General features: G+C 42.4%; 1 protein-coding gene across 1 annotated transcript in view; it reads left to right on the forward strand.

The window, feature by feature from the left end:
• Window positions 1-1,018: 1,018 nt before the first annotated feature.
• The window catches only part of LOC148010400 (uncharacterized), a 57,906-nt gene continuing 33,067 nt past the window's right edge, over window positions 1,019-25,857 (forward strand). Inside the window, exons 1-2 of the mRNA XM_087671958.1 lie at window positions 1,019-1,382; window positions 1,471-1,555. The gene's annotated coding sequence lies outside the window, so the exon portion shown is untranslated. The remainder of the gene's footprint in view (window positions 1,383-1,470; window positions 1,556-25,857) is intronic.

The following is a 25,857-nucleotide window of genomic DNA, read 5'->3' on the forward strand; positions in this document are numbered from 1 at the left end:
AATATTCGTAATAGACGAACAAGGAATACTATTTATCAAGAATGTTTGGTTAAGTGGAAAGATTGTTCAGAAGAAAGCTCAACATGGGAGCGAGTAAGTACTTTAAAGAAAAGGTTTCCCAATTTACAGTTAGACCTTCCAAGTATCGTTTTCGAGGACGAAACCGATTCTTAAGGGGAAGGAAATGTTATATTTATAAAGTAAATTAAGGGAAACATGCACGAGGCATGACCGTCCGGGGTCTTGGGCGCCCGAATGGGGTTTAGGGGAGCCTAGCATTTAAGAGAGTCCAAGAATAATAGGACTCACCAAGGTTTGACGGCTGGCAATCGGATCACGATGAGTCTGGCTAGCAATGAACTAGGCAAGGCTGGGAGGTGAAAGGAACTCGTGCTCATATTTTTGATCGGACTGCTTTCCTCTGGCTTTCATCGTCTTCTTCAGAGCCGTCTGACACATAGTTTTGCGGAAGCGTTTCACGACACAACATGGAATGCGGAAGCGTAACACGTCATGGGGCAGTGGAAGGTAACATGTAACGGGCAAGGTAACATGACACAGAATGAAGGTAACACGATAAGTATATTATGAGGTGCAACGGAGGCACGAGAATAATTACAAGAAAGCCGAAAGGCTTGTGGGACAAGATTTCACGAGTAGAGGGTGGATGCTATCAATGCGCATCACATGATGCCATCACTTGGGTGAGGGAGGACTACTACCCTCATAGTATGACCAGCAGTCAAAAAGAAAAAAAAAGAATCCTGTGTTTCTTGGGGATGGGGATATATATATGTATAAAAGGCCGGAACAATATATAATAATGTATTTAAAAAGTGGACCGGTTGTTTTCATCGAGACATGTAAAAGGGGTGGGTGGGGCCGCGCATCAGTGAACTCAACTTACTCTGTGTTGTGCTCGCTCGATGGAATGAAAATAATTATAAAAAAGAAAATTGTATTTTTTCTTTTGAGCACCTGGTCTTCATCTTCTTCGTCTGGATTGTTTCCTCCAAATCTTGTCGACCTTTTAAGGTGTCTCCTTTTTATCGTTTTTTGGCGATTGTTGTTCTGTTCTCTGCGAGATAGAGAGAGAAAGAGAGAGGGAAAAGGGGTGCCGTTTTCTCTCCCTTTCTCCCACCTGCTCCGTTCGTGCAAGGCCGCCATCGCTGCTTTCTCCTTTTCCTCTTTTTCCTTCTCGAAACCGATGCGCCCTTCTCCTTTTCCATCCCCTCCGTTTGTTCGGTTCTGCATCGAGCTTCTCGATCTAGTCGTCGGCACTGAAGGGGAAGAAGAAGAAGAGGAGGAGGAGGAAGAGGAGGAGGAGTCGCAGCTTAAGGTCTTTCGTGCAAAGAAAATAATAGCACGGAGAAATTCGACAGGTCCGCGGAAGCTATTTTGTCTCTTTTGAAAGCTCGCCGGAGATGCTTCTTATGTAGCTCTTTTACTGTCAACGGCTTTTGCACGCAGATGCTTTATGTAGGCCTGTACGCAGTTCGAAATGATGCGACGACACTGCCGACGTGAGTTCGGCTCCTGCATGATGTTCTTCCAGGTTTGGTTCTAAAGCTGGCATCTTATCATTCTGTAAATTTTTGGTGGCATTTTGTGGCGACCTTCAATAAGTTGCTAGTCACTGTTGGAGGTGGCAGTTAGCATTGGATGGGTGCATGAAGTTGCTTTCAAGCTCACGCTGGGGCTATAGTTTCTTAAAGGCCTTTGAAGTTTCCTTTTGTCAAAGGGATTCGTTTGTCTTATTTGGGTTTATGCATAGAACCACACTTGAAAGGAAGATCAGTAAGCCAAGTTTGGCCGTGGTTTACAACAAGCTGCCAGTTATCACTCAAATTTAGAAGTCATGGTAGGGATAAAATGGCAGGATGAGTGCACTGCACTGGATGTACATAGGAAGTTGTATTCAATCTGACACGGACTTGTAAAATTGTGTAGGATCCAGTAAGGTGGTAGCTAAGTAAAATTTCTCAATCTAGGAGTTGTTGCTTGCATACATTTAGAACAGCTGAACGGAAATAAAAGAGAGCAAGGGGGCTGAATACCTAGGGATGCTTGAGGATGTGTGCCGGGCTGAGTGCCGCTGAAGGTAAGAGTAGAAGATGCCATGAAAAGTTGGATGGAGTGTATCATTAATCATACAGATTGTCAAAATGAGCAGCCAGCCAACTTTAGCAGGTATATAACTGTGAGGATGTGAAGGAAAATAACTGCAAGTGGCTGAGGCTGTGTTTTCACTTGTAGGATGCAGCATCTTAGCACATGATGCAGCATATAGTGGCTGCAGCAATTGATGTAAAGTAGCAGCAGTCAAAGACAGCTGAGTGGTGCATTTCAGGCTGAGGTGGCTGTGGAGGCCAGTAATGATCTTGCAGCAGCAACAATGGTCAGCAGAGAGCTGTTGGATTAAGGTGCAGTGATGAAAGCATGAGCATCCACTGTAATAGGCTGCACAGACATGAGAGAAGAGAACCATTGTGAAGAAAGAAGAAGATGTTAGAGATTTGGTCATCCCCTGGATGGCTACAGGCAGTGTACAAGCATTTTAGGGCAGATTCATGCATTTGCTGATTAGGTCAGACAGTTTGCAGCAGTTGTTGCAGCAGTTTGGGTAGGTGGGACAGTGCTGGGCAGGGCAAGGCATGTGGGTGCCACATGGCAGGCAGCCTGTATTCACATCATTTTTTAATTATTTATTGATCAGTTAGTTATGTTTGCTTTTTTTCAGTCCGGTCACATGCTTTTGCATTCATTGCACTTTGACATGGCATTAGAACAGCGCTGAAGGGTTGATTGATTGTGGGCAGACTTAAAGAGGAGATTTTTGCTAGCCTGCCTATGTTAGTTATGTCATTCTGTCATCTCTTGGTTATGAGCTCGTGTGAGAGTCCGACGGAGACATAGGAGCTCTGGTAGTTTAGGTGCATTTTCTTCAATCATCGGCTTCTTGTGTGCATTCCTAGGCCAATTTTTACTTTCCAATTTGCCTACACCTATTGGACATTGTCATTGTCATCTAGGAATTTTTCTAGGGCCTTCCTATTTTTAATGGTATTTTTTAGAGAGTGACCAGCATTTATTGCTCGTCGGCCAGCAATTTCCGTTTGTATGTGCACACTCCGACACTCCATGCTTGGTGTTGCCATTGTCATCACCCTAATTTGGTGCCCTTACTAATGCTTTGGGTTGAGTATAGTGATTGATTAGTCCATCCCCATTGTATCAGCATTCTTCAATTAGTGCAGTATTCTTCCTTTATCTTTTGCTTCCTCTCTCTCTCTCTCTCTCTCTCTCTCTTTGTGCTTCTCTCTATGTTCGTGTTTCTCTTATATTGCACTCTCTCACATGGTATCATTGCCTAAATGAGAACATAATTTAGAGATTTCTTGTAGAAGAGCATGTTTTCATTGCAGAGGAGCAGCCCAAAATTCTTAAGCACAAGTTTTTAGCTTGTGTTTGTTGCATTCACGGCCCTTACCTTCTTGGCAACTAGGGACTTCTCCAGACGGCTAGGCAATAGCATCTAGGATCTAGGGACATCTCGGCATTAGGTGGCCCTTGTTTCTTGCATTTTGCTGAAAATGCAAATTCCTTGCTGAGTATTTGATGTTGATTATAGACGACTTCAATTGTTATGCGTGGCCTTATTTTTTGGAGTACAAGAGTGAGACATCCTCCCGTTTTTGTAAGTGGAAGGTATTTGTGGAGAGATAGACTACTTCCAAAGTTCATGGCGTACAAGAAGATCCTGGTGGAGAGTTTACTTTTAACCTCTTTTCTTAATTTTGCAAGGATCATGGCATTTGGATGAACTATACCCATTTGAATACACCTTCGGAGAATGGTGTGGTGGAGTGTGTGAATGAAACCATGCTCGAGATGGCCCGATACCCCTTGGGATGAGGTGGTGGCTACTATGGTTCATATCCGCTCCCCAACTTCTGTGTTAAGGACACTACTCCCTACAAGGCTTCCTTTGGTCAAAAGCCCTTCATGTCTCACTTTTGCATCTTTGGATGTGATGCATTTGTCTATGTGGATAAGAAGAAGAGGAAGACCAAGCTTGACTCGAAGTCCAAGAAGCTCATTTTCGTGGGCTACAATACTATCATGAAGGGCTATCGGCTCTATACTCGATGACAGGGAAGCTTGAGGTAAATAGGGGTGTGATCTTTGATAAGGTTGCGGCCTCCAAGGATCCTATTGATGGTTCTCTTACAGGTGTTTCTTCATCATCGACTAACCCTCCCCCACCCTTAGTTCCTCTACTTCCTTTTAGGTTGCCTCTTAGTACCCCTTCTTCGTCTTTGGCTCCTCTCCCTCCTTCATCCTTCATCTCGGCTTCCCTACCACCTTTGACGGATGCAACTACTACTTCGTTGCATGTTTCCACTCCTTCAGCCTCCCCTCCAAGGTCTTCTAGGGATGCGCAATTGTCAGCGGGGGAGCCTTCCTTCGATGAGGAGGATTGACCTTCTCTTGGTGAAGGGGAGTCCCTTTCACAGACATGCATTTCATGTTTTTATGTCATAGATTCTTCATGACAGTGAGTCCACTAGAGTTGAGGAGACTCTTGCACAAGATATTTGGCATCAGGCCATGTAGGAGGAGCTCCATTCTATTGAGCGTAATTAGACTTGGGAGTTGGTTTTGTGTCCCCCGAAGCAGCAGGTGATAGGTGTGAAGTGGGTCTATAAGACCAAGTACCTTGTAGATGGTTCCTTGGATAAGTACAAAGCTAGGCTTGTTGCCAAGGGTTTTGGTCAAAGGGTTGGGTTGGACTATTTTGAGACTTTTGCATCTATGGCTCGCATGTCTCTCTTGCGGGCCACCATTGTTGGCTTGTTTATCAGATGGACGTAAGGTTTAATTTTTTGAATGGTGTCCTTGAGGAGGAGATTTATGTTTCAGAGCCTCTAGGTTTTCTTATGCTAGGGAAGGACTGTGTCTACAGATTGTGGAAGGCCCTCTATGGCTTGAAGCAGGCTTATTGCGCTTGGTACTAGAGGATTGATGGATTCTTTCTATAGAGTGGTTTTCATCGATCAGTTCATGACTCTAATCTACACTTCAAGGTCGAGGGTGATAGGTGTGTTTTGTTCATCTTGTATGTGGATGGCCTTATCATTACATGGAGCTATACTCGAGGTGGATTGTACTCTAGAGATTTTGCGACAGGAGTTTGATATGAGGGATCTTGGGATCCACCATTTCTTTCTTGGATTGGAGATCTATTAGATGGCACATGGCATTTTTATTCCCTAGCACATGTACATTTCGGAGCTTCTCTTGGAGTATGGTATGGCTGATTGTCGGCCTATTTTGTGCCGTATGGACTCGGAGTCCAAGATTTTGGCAGTGGGAGCCCTCCTTACAGACGCCACTTGTTACAAGTGTCTTGTTGGCTCCCTCATTTGGCTTATTCACACTCAACCGAATATTTCTTTTATCGTGGCATTGTTGTTTTCTTTCATGAAGACTCCCACTCAAGAGCATTGGAGAGTGGCCTTGTGTGTTTCTCGTTATTTACAGGGGACTTGATCCTATGGGATCATGTATGGAGAGGGGGTTACTCTCTTTGGTTGGAGTGATTCTAATTGGGTAGGTGATGTGGATTTGAGACGGTCCACTATAGGTTATGCCTTCTCCCTTGGATTAGGAGTTACCTCATGGAGTAGCAAGAAGTAGCCTACTATGGCCTTTTCTTCCACAGAGGCAAAGTATCGTGCATTATGTTCTACAGCTATGGAGATGGTTTGGCTTCGCTGCATGTTGGTGCAGATGGGCTTTCCTTAGCTTGGACCTATGAAGTTGCATGTGGACAACCAAAGTGCTCTAGTTCCAGCAAAGGACCTTGTGTTTCATGTTTGCACAAAGCACATAGAGGTTCATTATCACTATGTTCTAGAGTGGATCATGGATTCCGAGCCAGCAGTGGCCTATTATCCCAAGGAGGACAATGCAGCATATCTCCTCACGAAGCCTTTGCCTAAGGCTTCTATGCTTCATTACATAGGGCGATCACAAAACGACTACTGTAAGAGGACAAAGTTTGATTAGACAAAATAAAATCAAGCAAAACCCGCTAGAAGGACCGAAGACAACAAAAGTAGGCTGAAAATACTGCCGCCTAGCTTGAAGAAAATGCAAAACCAGAAAAGACATGCTAAAAATCAAAGCGCAGGCAGCAATAGTATTAAATGCAGTCAACACAGCTAGGAAGGTGACTGCAACAGCAAAACACAGGTACAATTGATGAAACACAGGTTTTTGGGGCAATTGACAGGCCGAACAGCAATAAACATGGACTCCCTAATCTGGAAACAGATTGCAGCCAGATGATCAGCAAGAGCAGTGGGCAGATCTGCAATAGTAGAAAACAACACTCGGAGCTCAAACACAGACGCTTGATACTATGCCAGACGATGATCTTGAAATCTAATACCATATTAGAAGTGGGTCCAAATTGGACGGAAGTGTCGAAGACTACTGTAACAAATTGCACAACAAGAGAGAAAAAAGAAAAAACACTACAAAGGGAGAACTTAGAGACATGCACAAAAACTGAATCCATACACCAAACACGAGACAATCACATACAAGAGTGAGTCATTGGTTGTGTGGGCAATAGCACCGGCCCCCTCTCTCCAATAGGCCTTACACTAGAATTTGTAGATGATGAATGAATAGATTGTGGAAGAGGAGCCAAGTAAATAGGCCAGAAGTTGCCAATAGTGTGATTAGGTCTGCCAACATTAAATGCTGGTCAACTAGTAATAAATACCAAAATGCCCAGACTCACTCATGAGCTGACTAGACTTCTAATAGGTGCGAGCCGTGATGTGGCATTGGCAGACATCACAATGTCTTTGGTTTGAGGTAGTGGCCACCACTATCCACATCCTCAATCGGTCACCTATATCGGCCATAGATGTGTCTTATTTCAGGGTTTTTAGGTGTGATGCTTATGTTCATATCCCAAAAAAACAATGAGATAAGTTCGAGCCAACTTCCAAAAGATAAGTGTTTGTGGGATATAACTGTTGCCTTATTTTGTCAGTCTATCATCTCGTGGTTGGGAGCCTTAGTTAGAGTCTGACAAGATATTTGAAGCTTTGATTGCGTTTTCTTCTAGTTTAGTGTGCTTTTCGTGTGTCTCATCATCTGCACCATTTGAGAATGGTGTGGTGGAGTGCGCCAATTGGACCATGCTAGAGATGGGCTCTGATCGTCAATGTTGGAGCATAGGACTTTACCTCATTCCCTTTGAGGTGAGGTAGTGGCTATAACAGTTCATACCCACAATAGACCCCCTACTTCAGCATTGAAGTATATGGCTCCCTATGAGGCTTTTCTTGGGAAGAAGCCTTCCATATCCGACTTTCGCATCTTTGGGTGTGCTACTTATGTCCATGTGGACAAAAGGAAAAGAGGGAGCAAACTCGATCCCAAATAGAATAAGCTTATCTTTGTAGCCTATAGCTTGACCACGAAGGGGTATCGACTCTATGATCCGAATAAAAGAAAAATCAATGTGAGTAGGGATGTGATCTTTAATGAGGTTGCGGCATTTGAAGATCCGATTGATGGTTCTTCTATTGGATGTGGTTCTTTATCATTGATTAAACAACCATCCTTCCTCTTTTATAGCATCTCCCTCTCCTTTGACCCTTGACATCTCCTTCTTCTACCTTGTCATTAAGTATTTTTACCCCTTCACTATCTCCTTAGATTTCTTTTGGGGGGGTTGAGTTGTCAAAGGGGGAGCCTTTTTCATTGCACGAGGGGTTGTGAAGAAATACCGTAACTTGGAAACATAATTGAAAATGTATGACAAATCATAAACTCAATAGAAAAAATTAGGGTTAGGTTAACTCAAAGACAAGGTTGAGTAGCCTTAGTTGGTCCTTTATGAACAAGGTGTGGGTAGTGAAGCTAGAGGGCTTGGAGCCTGCAAAAATGAGATCGAGCTGAATTGAGGATAGTCTACCTATTTACAGAAAGTTTCGGGATCTCAAACCTCGTATTGTTTTAAACTCTCTCAAATTGTGCACCATTTTAGGGTTTTCATTAAGGAAGCACTTTTGGGGTTGTTTAAGAGGCTAATTTAGCATGTAATGCTTACTTTATCTCAATACCCCATCTCAAGCCAATGCGCTAGAAAGGAAGGTCAAACCAAAATTTTGTTTGTTTTGGTGTTTTTATCCCAAGGTGTCCCACCCCAAAGTAGCTATGGTATTGGACAAAGGGTACATGGTGGTTGCTCAATGCTCTATCAAGACTATAGAGATGATGGTCGTGTTATGAAGGGAGTCCAAGTGGTCACTCCAGAGAGACCAAGGCATCGGACAAAGGGTGCACCTTGACTGTTGAGTAGCTTAATAAAGTCTTGCAAAGGCAGATGGAACAATGAAATTAAAAAAATAAAATTTTGAGTGTTTGTTTCAAAAAACGCGGATTGTGGTTGATTAAGTAACTGACGGGAGACTAAGGGAAAGACTCGAAGGCTTTCACAAAATAAACAAGCTGTCCTTACCAATACTAGGTGTCAATGATGAAGGAATAGACAAAAGGTGGATATATGGAGAGGCAAAGAAGCATATGGAAAGCAGGCTAGCAAAGCTAAGCAAGCAAGGGAGATTGCCTTGGAGACTACCATGTGCAATGCGATGAATATGGTGGATTCAAAGTTGATCACTCCAAAAGACCAAAAGTAGATAATTGCACACAAATCCATGTGTACAGAATAGATTGCCAATGCATTGGAGTTATGCAAGAGACAATGTAGGTGTGATCATGCTCATGCAAAATGCTATGCTGGTTGGTTGGCTGGCCTCTTGAAACTCCTTGGAATTCCTTAATTTCAGCTATTGGAATTCAAGTCCTAGGCCTTTAATTTTGAGTACGCATCCCAAGGCGCTTGTCAAAAACACCCTAATTTATGCTGTAAACTAGGGTTTATAGTAGAGAATGATTGAAATTTTTTCCTTTGATGGCTCAAACTGTTGGAAAATGCTGAGGTAACTTGAGAAATGGTCAGGGGATGAGAGAGAATGTTGTAGAGAGAGAAATTTCAGAGTTTAATTGCGAGAAATGCTGAAAAATTGCTGCTACCCTACCCAAACAGCCATGGAAGTTGTCATCTACAGCTTAGGACCACAAGAAAGAGTGCTGCCCCCTCCTGCATGCTATCATGTGCACCAAAAGGATCTTGGCTTGTTGTCACCTGTTCTCAGAGAGCTCCAAATTGTTGTCACATGGTATAGGATTGATTCTTGGTGGTTGAAATCACATGAGCAACCTCTCCTTGCTCTCGAATAGTCTCCTTTTCTCTCACAATGGCTAGAAGAGACTTCAACCAGCCCCTAAAAACGTTTTTTGCACTTGCATGGGAAAGTTTTGCCAAGTGGTAGTCTTCTTATTCCATTTTTTAGCATTTTGAGTTTATTAAATTAATTATTAGAATATTAATTAAAAAAATTAATTTAATAATTATTCCAATGCTTTAAAAAAAGTAATTTCTCCAACCAATAATCAAATTGGCCAAACCAATTTGTTTTTCAAGTATCCCCGAGCAGTTATTGACCCTTAGACTAGCATTAATTGCCTAATCTCTAATATCACCACTAACATTAGTGACCAATAAATTGGTCTAGGCCCAAATTTGACATTGAGTACCAGCTAGTACCCGTTAGGCATAACTTATTACAACTTTTGTCTTTGATATCCACTGCATTCTTGGGGTCCTTGGCTTGTTACCATGAAATAATTGCCATGTGCATCACATGTGCTAAACAACCTTGCACGCTTGATTGATATCTTAATCAAATCTTATCAGCAAGATTAGAGCAGGTCAAAATTTCATGTCTCGATGGCAAACCTCCCTCTTGAAATCCATGCAATCATCCTCAATTGCACCGCATTGTGTCAAAGAAAAAACATACTGTACTGAAATTTCCATAAGGCATCTCAGTCACAACATTGGTCACTATTGTCTAACCATGCCACATTCCTCAAACCTTGCCGAAAATTTCCATCCAGCATAAACGTGACATAAATTTAAATAACATTTCAGAACTGTTACTAGAAACCCATCGGATACACCCATAACTTATGTTTCTCAACTGTTCTGACTTCAGAACCTTAGTAAAGCATATTTTCAATATAAACCATGAGTGAAACTCTCAATGGCATTTATTCACATGCTGTTGTCCATGGAACTAGCTGTAAACCATTGAAAACTAAGTATCAATTGATCATATACTTATCACTTTTTGATATGAGAATTGGTCTTAAACTGTTTGCAAAAACTGATCAGTAACTAATGCAAAAATTGATCTCAAAAGTGACGATAAATGATTCTCAAATTGATAAAAAACTGAGCTGAAATTGATCAGAATTTTGGTCTCAAAATGGAGACAAAAGCTCATGCCTAACTTGAACTGATCCCAAACTAATGCAAGAGTATAGTCTTAGTGCCTAGGTGAAACTCATACTCATCTGCATATATCTCACAGTGACTAGTACATTGAGTAGTGACCTCATGGCAGACATATTGTAGCACAATATCTTGGATGCATGCTAAGTTCATCCGAGATCCACTACATACAAGAGTTGTCCACAATCGGAGGAGTGGAAGTGCTACCTTTCCCTTGAGCATCACGCCATACCCTAGACCCTTGCTTTGTTGAACTTGATTGAGCCTTGAACTAAAGGCCGCTCTAATTGAATGGCACCTCGGTAAAGTTGCAACAATTGAGGATGCTTGCCAAGTCATCCTTTTCCATTCACTTTGCATCTATTGGTGAAATAATGCTGAAGCTTCAACAAGAAACATATGGAAACTTTACCTCTGACTTTACTTACCTCGAAACCTCTACTAGGTTGCAGGCCTTTCTTCCCCTTAAGCATTGCAATGCTTTATACTCTCACATTGTTGTAATTTCAATTTAACTAATATGCAACATTGCATCTAGTTGACTAGCCCCTCGTGTATTTGACATGCTAGGAGCACTAGATGCATTAGGCACCATTCTTATTTGTATACTTTAGACCATTGCAATGTTACTCCATATGGAAATTTGCATACTACTAGCCATACCAAGATACATTTTCTCATGTTGGAACTGAGGGGGGGCACAACAGAGAGTGATGGAGGTCGAGCAGGAGTGAACCAGTGAGTGTGATGGCTTGAGAGAGTTTTTAGTAGAGTGAAAAGTCCGAGACGATAAGAGTATACCAACAATGTGTTGGTACACAAAGAATAAAATGTATTTATACTTAGGGCACGTAAAGGGTGCGTTCACATGTACAATCTGCGTGTACTATATACACGGAGGTTACCGGGCCTTTATATCCCAACAACCTCCCACTTAAAGGTTCGATATGAACCTCTAGCTAACTAACTCCCACTAGTCGAATGCAATGCTCGTGTTGAGCTCTGCTTAGACTTTTAGTGAGAACATTTGCAGGGTTATCTTGTGTTTTAGTATTGGTCAATGTGATTTGACCATCTTCCAGAATCTGTCTGATGAAGTGATATTGCACATCTATATGCTTTGTGTGTGAATGATACATGGCATTCTTAGCCAGATACACTGCACTCTGGCTATCACATCCCAAAACTGCAGTACCCATAGACATGTCGAGATCATCTGCAAGTCTGCTCAACCATATAGCTTCCTTAGAAACTTCAGTAGCTGATATGTATTTAGCTTCAGTGGTACTCAGTGCAACAATGTTTTGCAACCTGGAACACCAAGAAACAGCCCCACCAGCAACTGTAAAGACATACCCGTTGGTGGACCTACGAGTGTCCAAGTCGCTTGCCATGTTTGCATCACAATAACCTTGCAAACTAAGTGCACCCTGCCCATAGCAAATACTTTTTCTGTGTACCCTTAAGGTATCGAAGAATACACTTGACAGCCTCCCAATGTGCTTTGCCAGGATTTGACATAAACCTGCTAACAACTCCCGCTGCATGAGCTATATCTGGACGAGTAGTAACCATAGCATACATAAGAGAGCCACAAGCTGATGCATAAGGAACTCCCTTCATAGCATTTGCTTCCATGTCATCTTTCGGACTGTTGGCTTTGCTAAGCTTGAGATAAGGAGGTAAGGGTACCCCAAAAGGCTTAGCTTCAGCTATGTTAAACCTGTCCAGTACCTTTCCAATGTACTTTTCTTGAGATAAAAACAACAATTTCTGCATTCTATCTCTACGAATCCTCATGCCCAAAATATGCTCTACATTCCCCAAATCTTTCATGGAGGAAGCTGATTTCAGCTGATTTTTGAGAGCATCCAAGCTAGTCTTTCTTTTCCCAGCTAGTAACATATCATCCACATACAAAACAAGTATTATGGGGCTGCCATCTGTATCCTTTTTCATGTACAAGCAATGATTTGCATGGCTGCGCGTAAACTCATGAGATAGCATAAAAAGTATCAAACTTTTTGTACCACTGCCGTGGTGCTTGCTTCAGCCCATACAAGCTGCGTTTTAGCTTACACACCATCTGTTCTTTTCTAGGAACTACAAAGCCCTCGGACTGTTTCATGTAGATTTCCTCATCAATGTCACCATGCAAAAATACTATTTTTACATCCATTTGATACAGCTCTAAATTCAAAACAGCAGTAAGAGCAAAAAGCACATGTAAAGTGGTCATCTTCACAATAGGTGAGAAGACCTCTTGGAAGATCAAAACACAAGACAACCTTGCAGATGTTCTCACTAAAAGTCTAAGCAAAGCTCAACACGAGCATTGCATACGACTAGTGGGAGTTGGTTAGTTAGAGGTTCACATCGGACCTTTAAGTGGGAGGTTGTTGGGATAAAGGTGCGGTTTAACTCCCGTGTATAGTACACGCATATTGTACATGTGAATACACCCTTAGGTGCCCTAAGTATAAATACATTTTATTCTTTGTGTACCAATAGAATTGTTGGTATACTCTTATCGAATTGTACTTGACTCTACTCTCTCTTTCTCTCTCTCTCTCTCTCTCTCTCCAACTGACACTTACGCTCACTCGAACTTCCATCTCTCTCGGCTGAGCTCCTCTGACACTAGAGAGATACTTGTTGCAGCTTGATGTAATGATGTAGATGTTATGGCTGCAGCATGTGATATGCACATTACCAAAAAGGAGGTCACAGTCATGTGAAAACAAGAGAAAGTGGAAGCTTGCTATGTAGGAAGAGATGAAGTCTTTGTATGTGAATAACACATGGGAGCTTGTACCTTTGCCCAAGGAAGGAAAGCTATTCCTAACACATGGGTTTACAAGGTGAAATATATTGATGGGAAGCCCAAGTACAAGGCATGTTTGGTTGCCAAGGGCTATACACAGAAGGAAGGCATAGACCTCCAACAGGTTTTTTCACCCATGGTGAAGATGACTACACTCTGTGTCTTGTTTGCTCTCATTTGCATCCTTGGATTTAGAGTTGGATCAGATGGATGTGAAGATTGTTTTTCTTCATGGTGACTTGGATGAAGAGCTGTGTATGAAACAATCTGAAGGTTTTACTATTGCAGGGAAAGAGCATTTAGTTTTTAAGCTGAAACGCAGCTTATATGGGGTGAAACAAGCTCCTAGACAGTGGTATAAAAAGTTTGATACTTTTATGCTCAGCCATGGATTTATATGCAATCGTGCATATCATTGCTTATACACTCAAAAGGTTGATGATGGAAGCCTTATTGTGTTGGTCTTATATGTGGATGACATGTTGATTGCAAGAAAGCATAAGAGTACTTTAAATGCTCAACTTATATGTGTTGAAACAAGCCCCTAGACAATGGTATAAAAAGTTTGATACTTTTATTTTCAGCCATGGATTTAAATGCAATCGTGCAGATCATTGCTTACACACTAAAAAGGCTGATGATGGAAGCATTATTGTATTGGTCTTATATGTGGATGACATGTTGATTATAGGAAAGCATAAGAGTACTTTAAATGCTCTTAAAAGGCAGCTGAGTTCAGCCTTTTCAATGAAAGATTTGGGAGCATTTGAACACATTTTGGGCATGCCATTAAAAGAGATAGAGAGCAACCCTTGTTTCTTTCACAGGACAAGTACATCAACAAAGTACTTGACAAATTTAATATGGTTGATGCTAAGCCTCTTGGTGTGCCTTTACTACTATATATAAAGCTTAGCAAAGCTGATTGCCCAAAAGATGATGTAGTTGCTACTGCTATGAAGGGCATGCCTTATGCATCAACTTTTGGTTCTTTGATGTATTCCATGGTTGCAACTTGTTTTGACATTGCTCATGCAGTGGGAATTATTAGTAGATTTATGTCTAACCTTGGCAAGCCACAATTGGAAGCAGTGAAATGTATCTTTAGATACTTAAAAGGATTTTGGTTTTCTTTCCCGTATTCTAGTGCTTGGGTGTAACAGCTAGAGTATCATATGTCTGGCTAAGAATGCCATGTCTCATGCATGTATTAAACATATAGATGTTCGGTACCACTTGACTCGATAGGTCTTGGATGATGGTTTTGTCACACTGACTAAGTTCAAAACCCAAGATAACATTGCAGATGTTCTCACTAAGAGTCTTGCAAAGGCTCAACATGAGAATTGCATTCAATTAGTGGGAGTTGGCTAGCTTAAAGATACCACTTCAGGCCTTTAAGTGGGAGGTTGTTGGGTGTAAAGTCCCTTAATCTCTGTGTGTATAAACTTATGGGTGTAAACAAACCCTTATTTGTACCCTAACATATAAATACATTTTATTCTTTGTATATCATAAATCAACTAGTACACTCATCTTGTGATTCTCTCACTCTCACTCTTAGCATTGCTCTTGTTTCATTTTTGTCTCGCACATCATTGTGCACTCCTCACAACAAAAAGGCTGAATAATATATGTGATATAGTTTTCTTATAAATAATGAGATGCAACTTACATATTTATACTATGCAAACCCTTTCATGTCAATAAATTATGGTTGAATAATATATGTGATTTAGTTTTCTTATAAATAATGAGATACAACTTACACATTTATACTATGCAAACCCTTTCATGTCAATAAATTATGTGTATCATATATGCAAAGTATTTAAAAACTCTCAAAAAAGCACAAAAAAATTCACTTTTTTATTTCAAAAATCTTGTTTTAGTCAGGTGTTTCATTTTGAGTGTTGCGTTTAGTGAAACGTTTTAGCCGTTGCAGCGGTTTCTTGTTTCAGTGGCAGTGAAACGTTTTCAGGGTTACCATGAGTAGACTTGGCTTAGAAGGCACTATCTTTGAGGGAATAATGTGAGGAAAGGGCTCCAAGTTTGGTGTAGAAAATTCCACAATATCCCTCTCATCAAACACTACATCTCTCCTAATGATCACCTTGTTTGTTTGAGGATTGGACAAACGATAGAATTTTGATTTGGAGGAGTATCCTACAAAAATCAAGAGATCAGCTTGAGGAGTGAGCTTGCCTGTTTTATCATTAGGGGTGTGTGTGTAGGGATGACTCTCAAAGACTCTCAAGTGGGAAACTATAGGTTGAGAGCCAGAAAAATGTCTCATAGGGAGTCCTTTGAGGGATAGTCATAGTTGAGCAACGGTTCAGGATATACACCGAAGTATTAATAGCCTTGGCTCAAAGGTGCTCGGGGAGCTTAACTGCGAACAATATTAAACATGCTATGTTCATGATGATCCGGTTTCTACACTCTACGATTCCATTCTGTGAAGGGGAGTTGGTAGAGGTAAGCTGGGGCGAAATGCCATGATCTTGATAAACTTTGAAAACTCACGAGAGGTGAACTCGCCCTCATTGTCACTCATACATCCTACACAACGACCAATCTGGTTATGCACCAATAGCACCCAAGTATATGTATAGATATTGACTTATGCTTGACAAAGTACATGCACATGTATCTAGAATGATTATGTAGAATAAAAAATAAGTACAATGTGTCGTTCAAGGCGTTAGTGGATGTCAGCCCACAAAGATCAACATGAATCACTCTAAGAGGCGCCTTAGGTCTATGTGTAGACTGTTGAGGGAATGGGGTAAGTGCTACTTTCCAAGTCGACAAGCTTTATGGATATCTTGGCGATAGCTTCAGGCGTGAAAGGCCATTAACCATTTGTGGATGCAACAACTCCTAAAGAGAGTCGTATGCGAGATGTCCCAAGCGAAAATGCCTTTTCACTTTCTTGTGGTGGAATGAGCCTATTACCATTTCTAGGTGGTGTCCGGGCCTCATGTAAGAGTCAGGGATTACTCATTTCACTAAGACACCTATAGGCCCATGCAGGTTAGCTAGGATTCAGGCCTATTAGGATAGGGTTTTCAACTATTTTTAAAAAAGGCGTTTTTAATTTAATAATACTCGACAATCGACCACACATTAACTTTTTTTATTTAATTATGTCAGACGATCACTGAGGCTTAAGCTATTTAAAGCCTTGATGAATCACAATCCAATGATCAATCATGGACGGTGGACGATCCAATCCTAGTGAAGTGGAGTTGGACTCTGGACGAATTAACAATTTTGTTCTTGGTGAATTATGGGGGACTGCGTTTATCAATTGTGAGTGGTTTGTGATTGCAATTTGCCCTTGATTCCAATTGTGGCATGCTCCTACATGTGTTGGTTGTTCGGCTTGCTTTTGCATGTGGTAAGTATTGTTGAGAAACCCTTCACTCTTCACCCGCAGTTTGCGTTTTTGCGTTTCTGCGTTTTGCGTTTAGGGTTTGCAGCCGCAAAAAGGGGCGCCATCCTAGACTGACTATGCCTATTTATAGGCCACTCTCTCATTCATTCCTTACGGCTGATTCATTTAGTCCGTCACCTCTTCTCTCTAGCCTCTCCACTACCCTCACACCCCTTTAGGAGGACATTGCGGTTTCGTGGTTTGTGGCTGTCTTCATCATCTTCCTTGTGCTACGGCACCCTTGTTCCCTTGTATCACATTTACTCCATGATTCAAAACTTCATCATTTCATTCATCAGAGTTTCTTCTCTCTTCTCTTCTCTTCTCCATGTTTGCTGAGTTTACTCCGTGTTCCTCCCCACAAACCCTACTGTCTCGTTGGTACATCATCTTTTGACATGGTATTAGAGTAGATTAAACGCAAAACGCAGAAACACAAAAACGCAAACTGCGGGTGAAGGGTTTCTCAACACCCCCCCTCAGGCCCAAAAAGGGGAACAAGAGAAGAGTGAGGTGGAGATGCAATGCTACATGTTGAAGAATGCGCATGCAACAAGTGCCACTTGGACAGTGTCCCTTGTGGGAAAATTGTTCACTTGCCCAAGCGCCCTAGTACAAAGATGATGAAAACATGCAATGCATAGGAGGAATGTTGGACTTTGTGTGGTGCCGAGAACCATAAGGATATGCCTGTACTTGATCCTGGGAGGTGGCTCCATGCTGACCGAGGAATAAAGAAGAGGAGAAAGAAGATATAGAGGATCCCTAAGATCCGAGATTTCCACCTGAAAGGAAACTTGTAGTAAAGAATAGTAGACAGAGTGAACTGGAGAACCCGAAACTCAACCTCGGGAGAGAAGCCACTAGCTCCATGCATCCATGCCGGAAGGAACAGGAAGGTCTCGTCACCAAGTCGGGGCTGAACCTCCAAGATCCCGAGGTAGGTGGTACTTGAAGATCCAGTAGAGGAGATGACTGGTCGAAGACAACCACCCTAAGAAAGTAGAGGATGGGTAAAGAACTTCATGTGGAGTAGGTTCCCCCTCTGAGGTGGGAGGTGGAGGGGCCCTTGTTGAAGGCGAAGAAGTAGATGATCCCTTTGAGGGTAAAGAAACAACATCCCTCTCTGAATCCCCCGGTGGAGTAGATAGGGAATCCAAAAACTCATGGATCACAGACTCCAAAATGTGTGATGACGAAGGAAGTACCGTCGGTCGTGCCGAAGAAGGTATCTGGGGTGCCGAAGAGCTTCAGAGATAGCCTCTCGAACCTGAGTAGTCGAGGGTGGGGAAGGCTAGGGCTCAGAATGAGCAAGAGGTGGGCAACAGTCACTGTCTCTCAGTGGAGCAGACTGGGTAGCCGAAGAAGAGGAAGGAGTCGAGCAACCACTGTCTCTTGAAGGAGCGGACTGACGAGGAGACGGTATCAAACAATCACTGTCTCTCGATGGAGTGGATGGCAGATTCGTAGGTCGTGGAAGCCACTATACCTGAAAATAAGTGGGAGAAGATTGCCGCTGGCATTGCAACGATCTCTAGGAGGTCGTAGCGCTAATCGATCCTCCATGTGCTCGAAAGGACTTAGTGCGCATTGGGTGCGTCTTATTGACTTGAGCATAGTACTTTGATAGCCGATGTAGAACAATCTCTGTGGCCCAGAAAGGAGAGGTGGCACAAGGAGTGCCTGGTGGAAGACACATGTACTCTCGAGGTGTGGGGAGCAAAGGTCGAAGTCGGCAAGCATCGGTGGTGTGTCCGGTGATGCCATAGTAGGAGCACCTAATAGTTTGGTCATCTGTTGGTAAAGAAGCCATGGATACCAGTGTGCCTTGCTGAAGAAGGAAGAGGACAACCACCATGAACCACAAACTGCAATGTCCGCCTCAAGGGGTGTGAGGGCAATGTGAAGCAGGAACCGCAATGTCCACCTCAAGGGGTGGGAGGGTAGTGGAAGGGCTGGAAGGGAGCTGTCTGTGGGAGGAGGATGCGACCAGCAATAAGAGGTTGCAATCAGTAGAAAAACGCAGGTGAGGAGAGAGAAAGACTAAAAACGCAGGCAGCATGATTGTGATGATGTGGCAAGCTGTACGGTAACAGGTCTGCACAAGAACAGCAGTCACCTGGCTGGAAGTAGCTCCAAATTGCGTGAAGAAGGCTGGAAATCAGGCACCAACTGATAGTGACAGCAATTGACAGCTTCGGTTGAGATGTCCACCGCGAACGGGGTGTGGGCAGCAAGCTGAAACACCTGAAATTTGCAAAAACGAGATTTTGATGCAACGGAAGAAGAAGAGAAGCGGATGCCGAACCCGCTATTGGTCTTTGTCTTCACTGGAGTGGAGGATCTTCACTGCTAGGTGAGCAGATGCAGCTCCTATACCATGTCAAAAGATGACGTACCAGTGAGACAGTAGGGTTGGCGGGGAGGAACACGGAGTGAACTCGGCAAAACATGGAGAAGAGAAGAGAAGAGAGAAGAAACTCTGATGAATGGAATGATGAAGTTCTGAATCATAGAGTGAACGTGATACAAGGGAACAAGGGTGCCGTAGCACAAGGAAGATGATGACAACAACCACGAACCACGAACCGCAATGTCCTCCTAAAGGGGTGTGAGGGTAGTGGAGAGGCTGGGAAGAAGAGGTGACGGATTGAATAAAATCAGCCGTAAGGAATGAATGAGAGTGGCCTATAAATATGCACAGTCAGTTTAGGATGGTGCCCCTTTTTGGGGCTGTAAACCCTAAACGCAAAACACAGAAACACAAAAACACAAACTGCAGTTGAAGGGTTTCTCAACAGTTGAAGTGTTGAGAAACCCTTCACCCTTCACCCGCATTTTGCGTTTAGGGTTTGCAGCCCCAAAAAGGGGCGCCATCCTAGACTGACTATGCCTATTTATAGGCCACTCTCTCACTCATTCCACACGGCTGATTCATTTGGTCTGTCATCTCTTCTCTCCAGCCTCTCCACTACCCTCACACCCCTTCAGGAGGACATTGCGGTTCGTGGTTCATGGCTGTCTTCATCATCTTCCTTATGCTACGGCACCCTTGTTCCCTTGTATCACATTCACTCCATGATTGAGAACTTCATCATTCCATTCATCAGAGTTTCTTCTCTCTTCTCTTCTCTTCTCCATGTTTGCTGAGCTCACTCCGTGTTCTCCTGCAAACCCTATTGTCTCACTGGTACGTCATCTTTTGACAAGTATTGACTCTCAACTCATGACTGATCACTCTTTTTTCTTCTCGTATTCTTTGCAAACAACAAATGGGTAACTGCTGTCCATGAACCATAATAGGCTACAGCCAACAAAAGAAATCCGATTTCAGATTTGTGATTGCTGCCTGCTCATAGCTGAACCCAATCTATATAAGGAATCACAATGAAGACGTGTGACGCAACTCGCAAGTCCGGAAATCTAACAGTGAGAACCTCATAGATACGGTAAGGAATAATGAATTTTCTAATTTTTATTATTGTATTCACCTTTTTCTTTTCCTATTCTCTCTTCCTTTCCTCTTCTATTGGTTTTGAGATTGGACACTTGACACGTCCTAGTACACACAACCATGGTCCATGATGCTAGGTTCGTATATATAAAGTATGGATGCATTCGCACTTGAGCATATATAAAAGGAATGGTGGCCCTTTTTCCCCAACAACTTCCCACCTAAAGGTAGCGTGCCTTAAGGTTGAAGAAAAGAATCGACTAAGTCTAAATTTTAACCAAGCTGAAATACATATATTATCCGATTCCCATCATTTGTTAGCAATGAGCAAATCGCTTTGTTGGAAGGCTCTTCGTGAGAAGATTTGTAGGGTTATCATTTGCATGTACCTTGACAAGCTTAATGCTCTTGTTGTCAAGTACATCTTGATAAAGTGATACTTCACCTGTATGTGCTTCGTCTTTGTATGAAAGACGTGGTTCTGTGCTAGTATACTAGCACTCTGACTATCACAATGGAGGACAAGGGTCTCGGTAATGCCAAGCTTTTCCACTAGACGTGAAAGCCATAAAGTCTCATTGCATGCCTGAGTGGCAGCCACATACTCTACCTCTGTAGTAGACAATGCAACACACATCTGTAGCCTAGAAATCCAGGAAATTGCTTCCCTTGTGAAGATGAATACATACCTTGAAGTAGACTTCTTGTAGTCAGCATGACCAGTATAGTCTACATTCGTAATGCCAACGATAGATGCCTTTTGCTTTCTAAAGGAGATGCACAAGTCCTCTGTGCCCTTAAGATACCTCATATACCTTTCACTGCTTTCCAATGCTTTCTACTAGGAACCATGTACTCACCGCAAACGCTATGTCAAGACTTGTAGCGACCATAGCATACATCAAGCTATTCACAACTGAGGCATATGGAATCTTGGCCATTTTGGTCTTTTCATTATCAGATGTAGGGCTATCCTTTGCATCAAGTTTCACATATGGAGGCAATGGTACGCCAATTGCTTTTGTCCCCTCTGTATTGAAATGTTGCAAAATCTTGGATACATACTCTTGTTGTGACAGATAAAGAAGACCTTTTGATTTGTACTTGAGTATACGCATGTCAAGAATGTGATTTGTTTTGCCAAGATCCTTCATGTCAAAACTGTCGTGTAGGTTCTACTTGAATGTGTCCCAGGCATGAACATCCCCATCACAAATCATCATGCCATCCACATATGAAACCAACATGATAAGGCTACTATCTGCTGTTTTCTTGGTCTATAAGCAATGATCCACTTGACTCCTTTTAAATCCTTGAGATTGCAAGAATGTATCAAACTTATGATACCATTCATGCCCATACAAGCTTTTATTGAGTTTATGTACCATCTTTTCTTGCCCCTTGGCCACAAAACCTTTGGCTGTTGCATGTATAAATATCCTCATGTAGATTGTCATGTTAGAAAGCAGTCTTTACATCCATCTGTATGAGTTCCATATCCTCACATGCAACCAATCCCAATATGGTTCGCAAATTAGTCATCTTGACTACTGGAGAAAAGATCTTGTCAAAATCAATCCTATGTTCCTGCTTGTACTCCTTTGCAACAAGTTGTGCTTTGTACTTTGGCAAGGAATCGGAAGTGACTTTAATCTTGCAAGCCCATTTGCATGGTAGGATTTTTTTCCCTTGTGACAAATGCATCAAATCCCAAGTACCATTTTTATTTAGAGATTCTGTCTCGAACAACATAGATTTATGCCATTTCTTGCTGTCCTCTTTGCCTCTCTGTTCATTGCTTCCTTCAAGCATGATGGTTCACCACAATGTGTCAACATGACATAATCAGCAACATAATTTGCACTAGGAACAAACCTATTTGGCTGTTTGGTATTTCTGGTCGACGTATGGACCCAATGATTAGTGTTTGTTGGTTGTTCAACCAAATCTGCATTAACAACTTGCTGTTCAAATGGTTCAGCATGCTGTTTTGCTTGTTCCGATTGTTCTACTGGCATATTTTCTTACTGAAGCTGTGTCATATCATGGGCAGCTTCTTGTTGATCAATTTCAGCATCATTCCTTGCATTTTTAGGGTCATTTACAGTAGGCATTTGTTGTTGTACAACAAGCACTCTTTGCTATCCTACAGGTATCTCTTCTCAGAACAAAACCCTTCTGAAATGGTTCAGCATGCTGTTCTGCTTGTTCTGACTGTTCTACTGGCATATTTTCTTGTTGAAGCTATGGTATATCATGGGCAGCTTCTTGTTGATCAATTTCAGCATCATTCCTTGCATTTATAGGGTCATTTACAACAAGCATTTGTTGTTGTACAACGAGCACTCTTTGCTATCCTACAGGTATCTCTTCTCAAAACAAAACCTTTTTGACTTCCTCAGTCTTTTCGGGCTGTTTATGCATGCAATCTTCCCGAACGATAACGTCATTGTAGCGTACATATTTCCTTTTCTTGGGATCCCATAATCTATACCCCATTTCACCCTTGCCACCATATTCTAGGAAAATGCATTTACATGACTTTGTCTCCAATTTTTTGCATTGTTCATGTGCACAAAAGCCTCATAGCCAAACACTCTCAAGTGTGCATTCGAAGATGGCTTGCATGACCACACTTCTTGAGAGAGAGAGAGACACCCCTTCCCCTTGCCCCCCAAACAACCCCTGGTGTTAGAGAGTGACATTCCCTAGATAGATAGGTGCACTTTACAGCAGGTAGTCCACGTGGTAGGAGCGTAGGCAGCAAGGCAGATGACACGTGGCAGGTTTGCTAGGCAAAGGTGACACGTGCCAAGCAATTGGACTGCAGCAGTCAGTTGCATTTAATGCAGTTGATGTGCATTATTTTTCATGTTTTTCGTAGCCTATTTATAGGCCTTGATTTCAGTAGTCTCTATCAGTTGGTTTTTACAGATTTCAGGCTACAGACCATGGAGACTGCACTTAGGGCTGACAGAGAGTGAGATCTTCGAGGTGGAGATATACGTAGATATTCTCCATGCACTCGTGTATATTTCTACATTCCTATACAAAATTCTTCATTGTAGATTTTTTGTGTTTCACTCACTCACTCACTCACTCACTCTCTCTCTCCTCTCTTTGTTCACTCTGTGTCTTGGTCATTTGCTTCCGTATTGCTTCACTCTTAACAAGGTATTAGATCATTGAAGGACTGACCTAGGGTGGACTGAATTGAAGAGAAGATTTCAATGCGATACAAGGGTGTGTTTTCAGCATTCAAGTGCGAGCAGGTGAGTTGTGCATTAGAATAAGGCTAAGGCAAGCGTGGGCGTGTAAGAAAGAAGATTTGCTGGGGCTGTTGCTGTTTTCTTTGCTGTCAGAAAAGAAAGAAGGCTGCATTTTGGGTCTTCAAGTGCAAAATTTTACCTTTTCATTGCCCTTGATGGGTAAAGGAGCAGCGGGACGAGCGAACTTGAGCCCTAGCACGTTGTATTCTTACAGTTAGAGAGGGATGCTCATTGTGTTTTGTGCAGGCATTGTAGATGAAGACGTCTTCTAAGGACGGAACTGAATTTCAGGTGATCATGGACCGGAAGGTGCTCATCTTACTGGCTCTTCCATCAGATTAAAAGCCCGATGGCAATAATTACCGCATCTGGCGGGTCACGATGCTTGCCATCCCGGAGTCCTATGATTTGGTGGAGCTTGTTACAGAGGCTTTTCATCTTCATTCTTCGCAAGACGAGTCCAGACTCTCTTCTAGTGATAAGGTGGAGTTGGCAAAGGCTCAGGCACATTGGGATAAACTCAATGCTCGCATTTGCTTATTTTTATTTCTCTCATGTACTACAGTTGTTCTCTCTCATATTGAGCATTTGACAGTGGCTCAAGAGATATGACTGGAGCTTGATTAGATGTACAATCGGATGATTGTCACGAAGCGAGTTTCTTTGGAAATACAGATGCGGACTATGTAGGAGTATATCAAAAGGTTGAGGCAGCTTTAGATGTAGGTTCAAAACGTAGGGAAGGTGATCACTTTTGAAGACATGGTGATAACTCTTCTTTCATAGTTACCGCCTTGCTTTAGTGGGCTTTATTCCACCTTGATTGCTTCAGCTTGGTTGGTCAGTCCTCTCAGAAGAAGGTGAAGGACCAAAAGGAGGAGGACAAAGAAAAGGAGTCTATGTGTCCCATTTGTGGCAAAACATGTCACTGGAAAAAGGATTGCCTCAACAAGGAGAAGAAGGAGAAATCTTCCAAGGATTCTGGATCGGTGGCTGCTCCCTCATCAGTTGCTTTTCTCCACTTGGAGGTGGTTGAAAATCCGACCTTGACGGCTTTTGATGTTGCGTTGATAGTCCCATTCACTCCGCAGTGAATTGTGGACTGTGGTGTCTCATGGCGCGAATCCTTCTTTAGCAGGTGTTGCTCATTTGCGGCCTTCGTATGGCTAGATTCTCATTGGTGACAGTTTGTCTATTCCTATACAGTGACGGGGCAACTTGCATCTTATTTGAGATGGACATAGTGGTGTCTATACATTCGAGGTACGTTATGTACCGACTTTGGGGTATCATCTCCTTTCGTTGCAAAAGATTTGTGCCCTCGGTCTTTTGGTTAAATTTGATGAGGATTCTTTTCGGATTCTTGATTGTGGATCGAGAAAGATTATTTCTTGAGGTTATGAGAAGAATAGAGTCTACAAGTTGCCGTCTTTTTTTGACTTGACTTCTCTTCTTTTTACCTCCCAAACTTAGTCTGAGCTTTTGCATGCTCGGTTTGGCCACCTCAATTATGATTATCTTTGGAAGGCGTCAAAGGAACAGCTTGTTCGAGGTTTGTCGGATATTGTGGTGAGCTAGTAGCCTTGTGTATCCTGTATCTGTGGGAAGCAGACTCGTGATGTTGCTCTCAACAATGCTTTAAGGCAGTCTTCTGCACCTTTGGAGCTTGTTTCTACCACTCTTTGTGGACCGATGAGGATGGAGCCCCTTAGAGGGAGCTTGTATTTCATGCTAATTGTGGATGATTACAGCAAGATGACATGGGCTTATTTCTTGAAGCTGAAGTCTGAGGCTTTCTCCAACTTTGAGGATTGGTTGCTCTTTGAGAGAACTGATCAGACCAAAAGTTGAAGACCTTACGATCGGATAAGGGTGGAGAATTTGTTTCTAATGAGTTTGTTTGTTTTTGTGCAGATCATGGTATTCATGAGGAGTTTGCCAATACAAACATCCCTTGGGAGAATGGCATCTTGGAGCGGAAGAATCGCAGTGTCATCAAGATGGCCTGTACCACGATGGAGCATCGTCAGACACCTTAGTGTCTATGGGCTGAGGTTGTGGTTACTGTAGTTCACATCCTTAATCATTCCCCTACTTCCACTATTGTTGGTATGATTCCATATGAGGTATACTTTGGGTCTAAGCTAGTTGTTTCTTATTTTAGGGTGTTTGGGTGTGATACCTATGTCCACATCCCGAAGAAAAATGCGACAAATTTGAAGTGGCTTCCAAAAGACATGTGTATAAGTTGTTGAAGGCTCTTTATGGCCTTAAATAGGCTCCCCATGCTTGGAATGAGAAGATTGACTCGTTCCTCTAGGAGAAACTAGGGTATCGGCATTCCAAAGCTCACCCTCAGTTGTATGTACAAACCTCAGGTGGAGGTCGTATGTTGTTTGTCCTTTATGTGGATGATTTGAT

The sequence above is a fragment of the Lygodium microphyllum genome, chromosome 29 (assembly GCF_053477565.2).
Source record: "Lygodium microphyllum isolate KBCC chromosome 29, Lygodium_microphyllum_v1.1.10, whole genome shotgun sequence".
Classification (NCBI taxonomy): domain Eukaryota; kingdom Viridiplantae; phylum Streptophyta; class Polypodiopsida; order Schizaeales; family Lygodiaceae; genus Lygodium; species Lygodium microphyllum.